Below are 15,841 nucleotides of genomic sequence, written 5' to 3' on the forward strand. Positions count from 1 at the left end.
GGCATAACGTTTTTTGTGGCACGTAAACTTTTGACAGGAGCATCCGTATATATTAGTTTGTAGTACTGTTTTCGTTTCACATTACATCAATGCTCTACGTATTCTCCGTAAGAAAACGTAACCTGATTGCTGATACCCATCAGCGCATGCTTTCCCTTCCCCTGATTGCATTTCGACTAATATTTTCCTTATTCCTTTGTTCACTTCAGGCTACCATGTTGAAGAAAAGTAAGATCAAGCGTCGCAATACCGAACCGTCGATTCTACCTGCTAATGGGGAGGGGGACAAGAGCACGGACGAGTAATCCAACCATACCACAGCTTACAACCGCTCGCTCGATCGTATTTAGTCTCTCTCTCTCGTTGAAGATGCGCGCGCGCACGAGATCTCAGCCTAGGTTCCTCGATGCGCGCTCGAGCGGCGTCACACGCGCGCGTGTGCAAAGCAGGAACCTCGGTGTGATGAACGTGTACCGTATCTGAGCGATACATCCATAAAAAGAGAAAGAAAAAAATAGAAAACGAGATAAAAAGAGAAAAATCCGGTCCCTCCTCGTTGGTGCATGTAAAACCGATCGACTTCCGTAATTATACCTTGTCGATGCCTCGATCCAACGCAGCTAGCTCGAGCTTGTCGTAATGTGTGGATTAGACGCATTCTATTACCGGATAGTAGTGTTTAGCTTTTACGGGAGTAACGTCTTCCTCTTCTCTACTTCTTCTTCTTTCCCTTCTTTTTCTGTGTATAATTCGTTGATCTTGAGTTGATCGTAATTTCTATTTCTATTTTCTACTTTCTATTTTGTCAATGACATTTTTTATCGACTACTCCTTTGTGCGTTCCCTCCCTAGGCTACGATGCTGAAGAAGACTAAGGGTACAATGAAGCGGCATAATATAGAGTCCAGTATGCAGTTGGCGTTACAGGCTGCACCACCGAACGAACCGGTCACGGAAATCTTCTGAGTGAATGAACAAATGTTATGTGAAAGTGGATGAGAATACGTTGCCGTAATCACGAGCACGTAGTCGCAAGACAGAGGACTCGATCGATTTGGCACTGCAGTAATAAAATAAAATCGGCATTGATGAAATCGTCTGACGGCGGTTGCGATACACGAACTTAAACATAAGGCAGGCACATACAACGCAAGGGAAAAATAAAGGGAAGGAACAACCACTCGACGAGAGAAAGCAGGAAGAGTGACAGGTAGATAAGGTTTTCAAATCACACGGGCATACGTAATATACACAGCGTAAAAAAATCCCCGATTGATGATTCTTAATGTTTGTTCTTACATTAATAGAAAGGCAAAATAGATCTCATTTTTAAATGTTAATAATTATATCACTGTACGTAGCTCTCTTATTGATCAATATTTTTTTTTTTAGTAAATTTATAATATATCTTGACATACGATACACACGTGACCATATGCGCACACACGCACATTCGTTTGCACAGCGGTTTGAGTATTTCCTTTTTTTTTTGCGACTGATTTCCGAGATGCATTCAACGAGACGTCCTATCATATGAGAAAAACTCAAACGCAAATTTTCTCATTTGGATGTCAACTATATTTCGAAGTACATCAAAAAGAAAATGTCCGAACTGTTTTACAAACAAGTATACATACATAAACACGCAATACATTAAGCAGTATTGAAGGAAACTACGAACTTAAAGTCTACTCGGACAAACTTGCATAATTGCATATGCACGAGGAAATCAACCAATCATGATTTGTCAAACAGAAAAATGTGTGTTATATTAGATTTAATTAGATTAGTCAGTTTCATTGTATATATGCATTACGCAACTGCGGGTTGTTTCTAAAATCTGTTCGTACTTTCTATATTTTTGAAATGATTAAAAATATAGAGAAACGCAGAAACATTTTTTATTGTGAAGGGTAATCTTTTTACCAAAAAAATTTGTTTTCAGTCTCCCAAGGCAAGCTTAGACGTTGAGGGAATCCAAAAATTTCAAATGGCAAAGAAAACTTAGTCATACCTCATTGAAAAAGTTTTGTTAATAAGAAAATTTTGTTGCAAATTCGAGGTTACTGCATTATTCCTATTCGAATTAAAGAGTCAAATTTAATATGACGCGAACAACACAACCTGATCTGTCACCGCGGCTGCCAGCTGCAAGCGGCACGAATTCAACTGCGACGGAATCGAGACAGTCGAGACGGTCGAGACGGCCAATTAGCGTCGCGGAAAAGAGGCTTCACCCACTTCGATACATTCGAGATTTAGTTAATACACACCCACTCTGATAGTACTAGCACACTGCGCGCGCTACACGCGCGCCTTCAATCTCCTTTCTTAGTACTTTACTGCACTTTAATTATATAGCAAAAAACACAAACCTTACTCACGTACAAACCTATAATCTGTATTGTCTCTCCCAGTCTCTCTCTGTCTCTCCCTGTCTCTCCCTGCCTCACCTATCTCTCCCGATCTCTCCCTGTCTCTCCGTTTCTCCCTGCCTCTCTCTGTCTTTCCCTTTATTTCCCTGCCTTTCCCTGTTTTCCCCTGTCTCTCCCCATCTCTCCCCGTCTCACCTCGTCTATCCCCGTCTCTGCCTGTCTCTCTCTGTCTTTCCCTGTCTCTCCCCGTCTCTTCCTGTTTCTCCCTGTCTCTTTCTGTCTCTCCCTGTCACTTCTTATTTCTCCTTGTCTTTCCCCGTCTTTGCCTGTCTCTCCCTGTTTTTCCCTGTATTTCTCTGCCTCGCTTGTCTCTCCCTGTTTCTCCCTGCCTCTCTCTGTCTCCGCATCTCTCCCCGTCTCAACCCATCTCTTCCTGTCTCTCCCTGCCTCTCACACACAAACCAGTAATCTGCATTCATATTCGAATACAACTATGGACATAGTATACATGGATCCCGCAAACGGCCAGAAAAATGAAGCCAACATGTAGGAAGAGACCATAGACATAATATATATAGTCTTATGTACATAATTATTATTATAGTCTCATATACATAATTATTAAACAAATTTTAATACAGCTAAATGTTTTCATGTTCTTTTATTCCCTTCCATTCTCTCTTATTTTCTCTAATTCTCCTTTACTCTTTCTCATTCTCTACTATTCTCTCTTATTCTCATTCTCCCTCGTTATAACCCCGTTGTCGTAATACGCACGAATTGTCACTCAACTCCGCCACGATGACAGCCTGGCGCGACACGAAGCCGGCCGCAACGCACAGCCAATCGGTATCGCGGTAAAGAGGCAACAATGCCAGCGATAATACCGATAACCAAGCAACTTCGGAACGTGACATCTCCTTTTTACTATTTGGACTACTAACACGCAGCGCGCGCTACGTGCGCGCCTTCCATTTCTTTTCTTACTTTATTGCACTTTAATTACATCGCGAAAAACGCAAACCTATAATCTGCAGTGTCTCCCCGAGTCTCTCTGTCTCTCCCTACCTTTTCCTGCCTCACCTGTCTCTCCCTGTCTCTCCTTATCTCTCCCTATCTCTCCCTGTTTCTCCCTGCCTTTCTCTGTCTCTCCCTGTCTTTCCCTGCCTTTCTCTGCCTCGCTTGTCTCTCCCTGTCTCTCCCGATCTCTTCCTGTCTCTCCCTGTTTCTCCCTGCCTCTCTCTGTCTCTCCCTATCTTTCTCTGCCTTTCCCTGTCTTTCCCTGCCTTTCTCTGCCTCGCTTGTCTCTCCCTGTCTCTCCGGTCTCTCCCTGTCTTTCCCTGCCTTTCTCTGCCTCGCTTGTCTCTCCCTGTCTCTCCGGTCTCTCCCTGTCTTTCCCTGCCTTTCTCTGCCTCGCTTGTCTCTCCCTGTCTCTCCGGTCTCTCCCTGTCTTTCCCTGCCTTTCTCTGCCTCGCTTGTCTCTCCCTGTCTCTCCGGTCTCTCCCTGTCTTTCCCTGCCTTTCTCTGCCTCGCTTGTCTCTCCCTGTCTCTCCGGTCTCTCCCTGTCTTTCCCTGTGTCTCTGCATCTCTCCCCGTATCAACCCGTCTATCCTCGTCTCTCCCTGCCTCCCCCTCTCTCCCTATCTCTCCCTGTCTCTTTCTGTCTCTTCCTGCCTCTCCCTGTCTCTCCCCATCTCTCCCTGTCGCTCCCTATCTATCCCTGTAATCTGCATTGTCTCTCCCTGTCTCTCCTTCTCTCCCTGTCTCTCCCTGTAATCTGTATTATCTCTCCCTGTCTCTCCGGTCTCTCCCTGTCTTTCCCTGTCTTTCCCTGCCTCTTCCCATCTCTCCTCGTCTCTCCCCGTCTCTTCCTGCCTCTCCTATCTTCCCCTGCCTCTTCCCATCTCTCCTCGTTTATCCCCGTCTCTCCCTGCCTCTCCTGTCTTTCCCTGCCTCTTCCCATCTCTCCTCGTCTCTCTCCGTTTCTCCTTGCCTCTCCTGTCTTTCCCTGTCTTTCACACACAGACCTGTAATCTGCATTCACATTCGAGTACAACCAGGGACATAGTATACATGGATCCCGCAAACGGCCAGAAAAGTAAAGCCAACATGTTGGAAGAGATAAAAACATAGATATAATATACATAGTCTCATGTACATAATTATTATTATAGTCTTATATACATAATTATTAAACAAATTTTAATACAGCTAAATGTTTCTCTCCCATTCTCTCTTATTTTCTCTAATTCTCCTTTATTCTCTGTCATTCACTACTATTCTCTCGTATTCTTATTCTCCCTCGTTATAACCCCGTTCTCGTAATACGTACGAACTGTTATTCGACTCCGCCACGATGACAGCCCGGCATGACACGAAGCAGGCCGCAACGCACAGCCAATCGGTATCGCGAAAAAGAGGCAACAATGCCAGCGATAATATCGATAACCAAGCATTCGGAACGTGACATCTCCTTTTTATTATTTGAATATATTCCCCATTGAACTTGAATGATAAATGGTTTCTTAATTTAACTAACATAGAGATTCCAGCGCAGGTACGTTCTTTGTTACAATTAAGGGGAAACTTTTACTTACTTTTGTCGAACAACTAAGTACAATTATTATTTAATTTTATTAGAAACATCGAGAATAATATAAGTAGATTCAGTTGATCTACAACAGATATCACGTAACTTTTCTTTAACAATATTAAATTGCTTTGTTAACAAGAGTCTACTTCTTGATTCGAATGACAGACGATTTTTAAAGGTTTTACATAAGACAAAAGTCGTTTTTATTCGTAACCATCCTGACATTCTCTAACCGTCTTATTCTCTAACCATCTTTATTCAGATTATACGTAATAACATTTTACAAGCGATTTATTAGTGGAAAATAGATTTGAATTTGTTAAGTCTATTAACAATACATATATATCACCTGGATTTCGCTTTATTTCATTTAATGTGATTTTACTTTTTACTAACGTTCCCTTAAAGACCTTAGTGCATATAGTTTAAAGAAACGTTGGACTAAAATTTAAAAAAAAAATATCAATATCACTTTTGGAATTCATGAAAGATATTGACTTGGTAGATTTAACATTTTAATTTTTGATGAGATAATTCAAGCAGAAGTTCGGTAACCCCATGTTCGGGTTCCCCTTTATCGCCTGTTATTGTTGATCTGGTTATGATAGATTTGGAATTCATGATTAATTAATAGGTTAGCCTATATCATTTACCTCTATATTATAAATACGGATCACATAATTCCCGCGGCACTCATTTCTTTTTTAGGATATCTTAACTTTATTTAATTCGTTTTATAATACGACTACAATTTACTATGTGATTGGTAGCAATAACTATATTATTTTTCTGGTTGTTATTTTGATAATTGAAAAGAACAGTTTAATTATTGATTGATTTCATAAACCGCCGTTTTCTGCTCGTTATTTCAGTCATTTCTCATGACGTTCCATATTCCATAGCCGAGACACTATATTGGGTTTGGTGGACAGAGCATTTTTCCTTTTTCATTCATCTTTTCATCAAAAAACTTAAGCCCTATGATTTCAATTTTAAGGGATAATGTTTGTCTTCTGGGACTGATTTTTCACACATTTCACATGCGGCTCTCTAAGTTGGTCCATAAAGAAGCGGAATCAGGAGGGGGATCACAAAGTAGCATAATTAAGGAGGAGGAATGTTTCGGTTATTTCCCGGTTCCTTATATCAAGAGTGTGTCTGAACAATTTAGATCGATCTCGGCTCATTTGGGACAAAAATTGGCCTTCCTGGCTGTTAGAAAGTTAGACAATTTTATCAACGGACATAAAGACCCTCTACCATCTTTTTCACGGGTTAATACTATTTATAAATTATCCTGCAAGAACTGTGAACAAATTTGTTAAGAGCCGATTTTCGTTCGTGCTTCTTAAGTTGAATTATTTTTATATATTTGTTATTTATCTCACTACCATTAGCTGAGTTCTACCACCTTTCTTGCAATCCCTTACAATCAGGACTGTGAGGCGGAGCGCACGATCATGAAGGGCCCGACCTTGCAAATTTTGCTTATAAAAATCTCTAGGAGCACATATATTACTACAATACCAACTCGATACCAACACATCGTTAAAATTTTTTTTACCACTTTCATGCGACAATCTGCGATCATTGTATAAATTTTGTTAATAATTGTACATCGATAAGGATCCAATGGGATCGAAACGTTTGTTTTTTCGTTACAATTATTATTATTTTGTATGCGTAACTTTGGATTAGACATTTAAGTATAATAAATATGCACTTCCTTCTGGCATTTAGGTCTTACAGACCCATTTTCGCTTATATCTGATTATAATAATTAGATTTTTTCCGGATTTGAGCCGTGTGGATTCTTTTATGTTTGATTTCGCGAACATTTCTGTTTCATCAGGGAGGGACGACCTGATGTATCGTGTCGAATTAACTTGAAATTTTGAGGGAATATTTTTAAGAAAATGTAATTTTTAAAAAATCGAACAACACATCTCTACAGGACATCTTAAAGACATTCTGAAATCCCTACGTTCTGAGGACGTTTCAGGGCATTCTCCGAAAATTATAAAGTAAATTGCGGTATTATGGCCACACCAAGAAAGATGGCCATTGGCCATTGGCCATAATTTCTCTAATAACATTGCGTTTGTATAATCAGTTACAAAAATAATCGGTATTTATTGTAGTGTATGTGTAGTGTATACTCTATATTTTATATTCAACATATCCCTGTATAATATTCCTGTATAATATATCTCTGTATAATATATCCTGTATAGTATTATACTATTATATATTATACTATATATATATATAATGTATTATACTATATGTTATATTATATATTATATCATACTGTATACTATATATTACACTATATATACATTTATTACAAAATAAATATATATTTATTTTCGACTATCTGTAAAATTTCTCATGTGTCCACTAAAACTTTCTGCAACGTCGAATAAATTACAGTTAAGCTATCGCAACTAACGTTAGATATTACATAAAAAAATATATAAATTGTAATATAACATGCAGTTTTAATTTTCGTTTTCACTATTTATTTATAAATATTATGGCCATCTTTTACTCACATTTTGAATAAATGACTAACGTCGTATGCTCGAGTCAACGACGGCCGAAACCCACGTGTGTCCCGCGGTAAGATTGCGTCGAAGGAACGTGAACGAGAATCATTGGAGTTCTCTACGTTTCAATACTTTATTCTTCAGCTGTCGGTTACAAGTTTTTACGGTGGATCGCACTCTTGGACGACGTAGATACTGGTTTCTTTTTGTCGTGACAGGCTGCACTGGGACGTTTCACGAGTGCTACTCTCGCGAGAAACGACTAAAGCCTGATCTGCAATATGCTCTTTGCGTTCTGTTTCTTGTCTTCTATCTTCTTCTAGCTTAAAGCTTGAGGTTTGAGTCGGAAAGAGATAAAGAGAAAGAAGCAGGAAGCAAAGAGCATATTGTAGATCAGGCTTAAGATCTGACGATCGGAAAACAATACTACTCGCGACTGGCGCGGACGACACACGCTTCGCGATATGAGTTGCTACGCGCAGTTGACACACATCTCGCGAAACGACTTACTACACGAGTTAAGGGGTTTTCCTAGTATAACAGGGCCTAAAGTAGGGTAATTTTTAGAAACTTTTAAAATAAAAATGATAAAACCAATTGATATAACACTTTTCGTATGTGTCAAGATGAGTTAAATAATTGGAAAGCACCCATTGTTTTTTGTCATCATATCTTAGTCGTTTCTCGCGAGAGTAGCCCAAATAGCACAAGATGTCCTATGGACGTCCATTTTATGTCCATTTTACGTCCGCACATCTATGGACATGCAATGGAAGTCCATAAGATATCCGATATGGGACATAAATGTCTTAAGTATAAAATTCGATTATAGGCATGTTGAGAATGCGCGCTATCAACGCTACATATCATTCTATCCCCAGGCAACAACGTCACGTTATTTTCACTTCGATAAATGATAATTACTGGTCCTAGACGTCACGTAACCAATAACTGACGTTTAAAAAACGTGAACAATTTTGACGTGATAATAACGTCATTTAAAGATGTCTATAATATGTTTTTGAGAGGTCATTTTTAATCAACTCGATAAGCAAAGAATGTGACAGATTTTTATCTAATTTTCATTTATATCAACTGTGGTGTATGTAACTAACAAATTATTATTTATACACGTTGTTTTTTATTTTTAATGTGCTTGCATCTCCAGCATTTGGCTCTTAAAAATAAACCTTATAGAACTTGTCCAACCATTTCTTACTCACGAGCATTACATCGTTGCAATTATCCAGTTAGTATTAGGACCTTGAATAAGTTTTCGCTGATTTTTCGTGAAAATTAATGCTTTATTTAAAAAAAGTCGTAAAAAACATGTCACTGAAAGTATTGTCCATCGCTAGCCACTATTTTTTCTCATCTTTCTGACAGCATTTGAATTTCGCGTCGGAAAAACGACACGTCTTTTGAGGCTATTCAAGAGTCGACCCATTTTTTGGTATCTTCATAAGAATGGAAGTGCTGCTCAGCCAGGCCATGTGCCATCGATCGGAACAAGTGATAATCGGAAGGGGCAATGTCTGGTGAATACGGCGAGTAGGGTAAGACTTCCCATTTAAGCGTTTCCAAGCAGGTTTTCACCTGTTGTGCAACATGTGGCCGAGCGTTGTTATGTTGCAAAACCACTTTGTCGTGTCTCTGCTCGTATAGCGGCCGTTTTTCCTTCAATGCTCGGCTCAAACGCATCAATTATAGTAGATAGCGATCTCCCGTGATGGTTTCGTTCGGTTTGAGCAGCTCATAATAAACTAAGCTAATAACTAAACCCAGCTGATCCCACCAAATGCAGAACAGAAGCTTCGAACCATGGATATTCGGCTTTGCCGACGATATTGATGCATGGCCGGGCTTACCCCACGATCTTTTACGCTTAGTATTATCGTAGTATCCACTTTTCATTGCCAGTCACGATACGATGCAAAAAACCTTTCCTTTTCTGCCGTTGAAGCAGCTGTTCACACGTGAAAAGATGCCGTTCGACGTCTCTCGGCTTCAACTCGTACGGCACTAAATGTCCTTGCTTTTGAATCATTCCTAATACTTTCAAACGTTTCGAAACTGTTGTGTGATCAACTTCTAATGATTCTGCAAGTTCAGTTAGCGTCTGACATGAGTCTTCATGAAGTAATGCCTTCAATTCTTCGTCTTCAAACTTTTCGGTGCACCAGAGCGTTCTTTATCTTCAACATCAAAATCATTATTTTTGAAGCGTCTAAACCAATCTCTGCATGTTGTTTCCGACAGAGCATGGTCGTAAGTCTCAACAAGAATTCTGTGTGCTTCAGCTGCAAATTTTTTTTTAATAAAGTAGTGCAGTAAAATTTCCCGCAAATACTCTTTTTTTGGCACGAAACTTGACATGTTTAACACTATGAAAAAAAAATTGTTTACATTTCGACGAAATGACATACTCTGAATTTCAAGCTTGCTTATAGTACTTCCTTATAGATGTGTTACCATCTTAAACTACACGCACGTAGTTCTATCTGTTGGAAAACAGCGAGAACTTATTCAAGGTCCTGATAGAATAATGTTCAAAGATATATTAATGAAAAAATGTTGACCCAGATAGCACAAATATGAATAGAAGTTTATAGAGAAACCATTTTAAAGAATACCTAAATAATTAGAAAAATGAATATCTGAAGAATTCCTGAAGAATTATCCGAGCTAAATTTATTCAAAAGTATTCTTTGGAACTTTATTATAATAAATATTTCGCGAATCATTACTTGGGATACTCTGAGAATTTGTGAGAAATTACTATTATTAACTAATTTTATTTACATTTTATGGATACATTAGATAGATACCCCATCGCTTATAATAAGCGTTGATTTGTATGTTTATATATAAATTTAACAATAAAGAATTTTTACTAGAAAAATTTAAGTTAACGAAATAGAATGTGCGGGATTTTGTAGACCTTACCTCATTAGCTAAGGGTTAAATTAACAATAAAAGTATAAAAAATATAATTTTTATTGAAATTAAATCATTTTATTAAATCATATTATCAGAAAATTATATTACTGTGTTAATTACGACATATATCCACGTCCAAAATAGATAAAAACGGACATACTATGAACGTCCGTTGGGACGTCTGTTGGGCTTTACTAGGACGTCTTATGGACGTTCCAATATCCAAACTTGAACGTCCATGAGACGTCCATGTGCTATCTGGGAGCATTCATAAAGCGTCTCAGTGCAGTTTGTTACAACAGAAAAAAACCTGTGTCTACGTCGTCCAAGAGTGGGATCCGCCGCAAAAACTTGTAACCGGCAGCTGAAGAATAAACTATTGAAAGAACTCCTGAAGAGATTCTCGATAGAGAATCCATGTTCCTTCGATAGAATCTTACTGCGGGACACACGTGGGTTTCGACCGTCATTAACTCGAGCTTACAACGCCAGTCATTTATTCAAAATGTGAGTAAAATATGGCCATAATATTTATAAATAAATAGTAAAACCAAAAATAAAAACTACATGTTATATTATAATTTATACAGGGTGTCTCACACTCTCCTCCGGGAATTTTGTGAGAACGTAGAACAGGTTGAGGTAAACATAAAAGTACTATACCGTTTTGCGATATTCGCAATAATTATCGAGATATTAATTGTAGAAAACTTGTAAATGATCATGCAGAATATGGTAAATGAGTTATAATAGCGACGACTGCCGTCGTGTACTTATACTTTAGGTCAAATTGAACAAAAAAATCCTCTATCATTTTGCAAATAATCACATAGATTTTTAATTATTAATTAAAGAAGATTATTGCACGATTTTGCGTGATAATGCACTCATCTTCTTTAATTAATAATTAAAAATCTATGTGATTATTTGTAAAATGGTAAAAGACTTTTTTGTTCAATTTGACCTAAAATATAAGTACACTACGGCAGTCGCCGCTATTACTCATTTACCATAACCTGTATGATCATTCACAAATTTTCTACAATTAATATCTCGATAATTATTGTGAATATCGCAAAACGGCATAGGACTTTTATGTTCACCTCAACCTGTTTTACGTCCTCACAAAATGTCCGGGGGAGAGTGTGAGACATCCTGTATATCTTCTTTATGTATTTAACGTTGGTTGCGATAGCTTAACTGTAATTTATTCGACGTTACAGAAAGTTTTAGTAGACATATGAGAAATTTTACAGATAGTCAAAAATAAACATATAGAGTAAAAGCACTAAAAGCGACATATTACTTTGTTTTATGTTATTTGTTTGGACGTTATGTCTTAATATAAAGCTCAAAATATAAATGTAAATATATACAGGATGTTCCGTAAGTCGAGGTCAATCGCTCGGGAGATAAATGGGGAATCAAAAACAAGAAAGAAAGTTGATACAAACATAAGTCAAAAAATGCGTTGTTTTCGAGTTATCGCCATTTTTATGTTAAAATTTGAAATTGTTTTGCCTTCGAATTTTTTTGTCAAAATTGAAACATAAGATGGTTTTTATGAGTTTCAAAACACAACTAAAGTCAAATAAAATTTGCGGGCTGCTTTAGCACTACCCAGGATGCACCGCGTGGAGGTACAGCCCGTTTAGCATCTCTTGGCAGAGATCAGGACCCCACAGTTCGTTACTCCTGTGGTATATATTAAATATTCAATATTATACATATTCAATATTACATACATATACAATATTATATACAATATTATATACAATCAATAATCAATAATCAATCAATAATATATACAATATTATATACATATTCAATATTATTACATACGCACATATATATATATATATATATATATATATATATATATATATATATATATATATATATATATAGCAATAGGGACATCGCGCTGTCTCTATAGGTGTCTCGCTCATATTCTCTACATTCAAGCGTTGAGTGAGTGAGACAGCTATTGAGGACACCACTAATAACTGATAACGTCTGCTAATGTTTTCTTTCTCGATCGGACGACGTGCGATAAGGATGCAACATCGAAATGTCTCCCACCACTTCTCCTACGTGCCTTCTTCGCTTCTCTCGCGTTGTACGTAAGACGTACAGTACGCTCTCCGTATATGCCTGTTGTCGCTTTCGACTATCTGACAGGCGTATACGGGACACCATACCTGCCTCTGAATGTACACATACACGTTTTCTAAAAAATATAGAATAAAATTAATGTGTAAAATTTAAAAATTTCTATAGAAAGAAAAACTGTGTGTATGCTAAAATAAAATAATAATATTTTGTTATCAATATATTTTGTTAACAGTACTATTTTGTATTTGGTTGGCCAATAAGTCCGTGCGGTTTTTCTCGATAGATGGCTTCAAAGCGCTCTGCTTAGCTTCATCTTCAGTCAAAAGTTTTGAAAGTGTATAGTCATTGACAGATGACATTTCAACGTGTATTTAAAAAATATACGTAAAGATTGCTTGTGTATCTTGTGTGTTTTGCGTCATCTGAAAATGGATAACCTGAACGAGTATTTTCAACATATTATGCTTTTTTATTTTAAAAAAGGTAAAAACGCGACGCAAATCTGTAAAAAAAGTTGTGCAATATATAATGAGGATGCCGCGAAAGAACACATGTGCCAAAAGTGGTTTGCGAGATTTCGTTGCGGAGATTTTTCCATCAAAGACAAACCACGTTTAGGCCGACCAAATCAAATCGACAACGACGAATTGAAGGCGGTAATCGACATCAATTTACACTACACGACGCGGGAGATTGCAGGCGTTCTCCAAATATCGAAATCGAGCGTGAAAAACCATCTGTATCAACTTGGTTATATTAGCCGTCTCGATATTTGGATTCCGCACGAATTGAGCGAAACTCATTTAATCCAATGCATTTCTATCAGCGATTCACTCGGAAAACGTGAGAAAAGCAATCCATTTCTGAAGCGTATAGTAACTGGCGACGAAAAATAGATCGTCTACAATAACATCAAGTGCAAAAGATCGTGGGGGCAGCGCAGCAAACCGTCACCATTTCGAAAGCAGGGCTTCATCCGAGCAAGATCATGCTCTCAATTTGGTGGGATTAGAAGGGTGATGTATTCTACGAGCTACTTCCAAAGAACAAAATGATCAATTCAGATGTGTACTGTAGTCAGCTGGATAAACTGAATGCAGCGATCCACGAGAAGCGTCCAGAATTAGTAAATCGTAGAGGCGTCGTCTTTCATCATGACAACGTTAGGCCGCACACATCTCTACAAATCCGGCAAAAATTATTGGCGCTAGGCTGGGATGTCCTACCACATCCTCCGTATTTTCCAGACATTGCACCTTCAGATTACCATCTGTTTCGCTCCCTTCAGAATTCCTTGAATGAAAAGCACTTTGTTTCTGAGGAAGCTGTCAAGCGACACTTGGAACAGTTTTTTGCTGAGAAAGATAGGAAGTTCTTTTAAATTATGTTCGAAAAGTGGCAAAAGATAGTAGATAACAACGGTCAATACATAATTGATTAAAGTTATTATCTTCTATAAAAATAATCATCGATCATTTATAAGTAAAAAACCGCCCGGACTTATTGGCCAACCTAATAATTTTTATATACAGAATATCTGATTTCAAGTGTTGGTTCTGTAATATACTTGTAGATTAGGTCATTCTAAATAAGAAAGGTTTGTACTATTTCGTAACTATGCAATCTCGTAAAACTTGGAATTATTACCCAATAAGTATCAACTAATAATAATATAATTGTTGCATATGTGATGGCGGAAAACTCATTTGGCGCCTAACAGCCCTTAGGAAAAATTACTTTAAGTTGTTCAAATTAATTTAAAGTTGCTTAAAGTTAATTTGAACATCTTAAGGATGTATCTGAGCTATATAAAAATAGTACCAATTAGATAAAACTTTGGGTAACTTTTCCTTAATTATCTATAATATACTGGAAAAATTTCAAATCAAGTAGATTCACTAAACCGATGAAGAGTAATTATTATGTTAATTTTATTCGTGTTTTCATGGCAAAAACAACTTCCCTGAATGTAATGAGTAAAAACGTATAGAAAAAATAGTACCAAAAATTTATCAGGATCTTGAATAAGTTCTCGCTGTTTTCCAATAAATGGCGTTACCAGAACTACGTGCCTGTAGTTTAAGATGGTAACGTATCTATAAGGAAGAACTATAAGCAAGCTTGAAATTCAGTGTATGTCATTTCGTCGAAGTGTAAACAACTTTTTTTTCATAGTGTTAAACATGTCGAATTTCGTGCCAAAAAAAGAGTATTTGCGGGGAATTTTACTGCACTACTTTATTAAAAAAAAATCTGCAGCTGAAGCACACAGAATTCTTATTGAGACTTACGGCGACCATGTTCTGTCGGAAACAACATGCAGATTGGTTTAGACGCTTCAAAAATAATGATTTTTATGTTGAAGATAAAGAACGCTCTGGCGCACCGAAAAAGTTTGAAGACAAAGAATTGGAGGCATTACTTCATGAAGACTCATGTCAGACGCTAGCTGAACTTGCAGAATCATTAGGAGTTAATCACACAACAGTGTCGAAACGTTTGAAAGGATTAGGAATGATTCAAAAGCAAAGACATTGGGTGCCGTACGAGTTGAAGTCGAGAGACGTCGAACAGCGTCTTTTCACGTGTGAATAACTGCTTCAACGGCAGAAAAGGAAAGGTTTTTTGCATCATATCGTGACTGGTGATAAAAAATGGATACACTACGATAACCTTAAGTGTAGAAGATCGTGGGGTAAGCCCGATCATGCATCAACATCGTCGGCAAAGCCGAATATCCATGGTTCGAAGCTTCTGCTCTGCATTTGGTGGGATCAGCTGGGTGTAGTTTATTATGAGCTGCTCAAACCGAACGAAACCATCACGGGAGATCGCTATCGACTACAATTGATGCGTTTGAGCCGAGCATTGAAGGAAAAACGGCCGCTATACGAGCAGAGACACGACAAAGTGATTTTGCAACATGACAACGCTCAGCCACATGTTGCACAACCGGTGAAAACCTACTTGGAAACACTTAAATGAGAAGTCCTATCCCACCCGCCGTATTCACCAGACATTGCCCCTTCCAATTATCACTTGTTCCTATCGATGGCACATGGCCTGGCTGAGCAGCACTTCCATTCTTATGAAGATACCAAAAAATGGGTCGACTCTTGAATAGCCTCAAAAGACGTGTCGTTTTTCCGACGCGAAATTCAAATGCTGTCAGAAAGATGAGAAAAAATAGTGGCTAGCGATGGACAATACTTTCAGTGACATGTTTTTTACGACTTTTTTTAAATAAAGCATTAATTTTCACGAAAAAT

At 37.8% G+C, this 15,841-nt stretch overlaps 1 protein-coding gene across 4 annotated transcripts in view; it reads right to left on the reverse strand.

Annotated features, from left to right (window-relative positions):
* The window catches only part of LOC116846467 (MAM and LDL-receptor class A domain-containing protein 1-like), a 181,671-nt gene that overhangs the window by 59,235 nt on the left and 106,595 nt on the right, over positions 1-15,841 (reverse strand). The window lies entirely within an intron of this gene.

Source organism: Odontomachus brunneus, unplaced genomic scaffold (assembly GCF_010583005.1).
Source record: "Odontomachus brunneus isolate Ranch 3 - 2012 unplaced genomic scaffold, Obru_v1 Obru_scaffold_064, whole genome shotgun sequence".
Lineage (NCBI taxonomy): Eukaryota > Metazoa > Arthropoda > Insecta > Hymenoptera > Formicidae > Odontomachus > Odontomachus brunneus.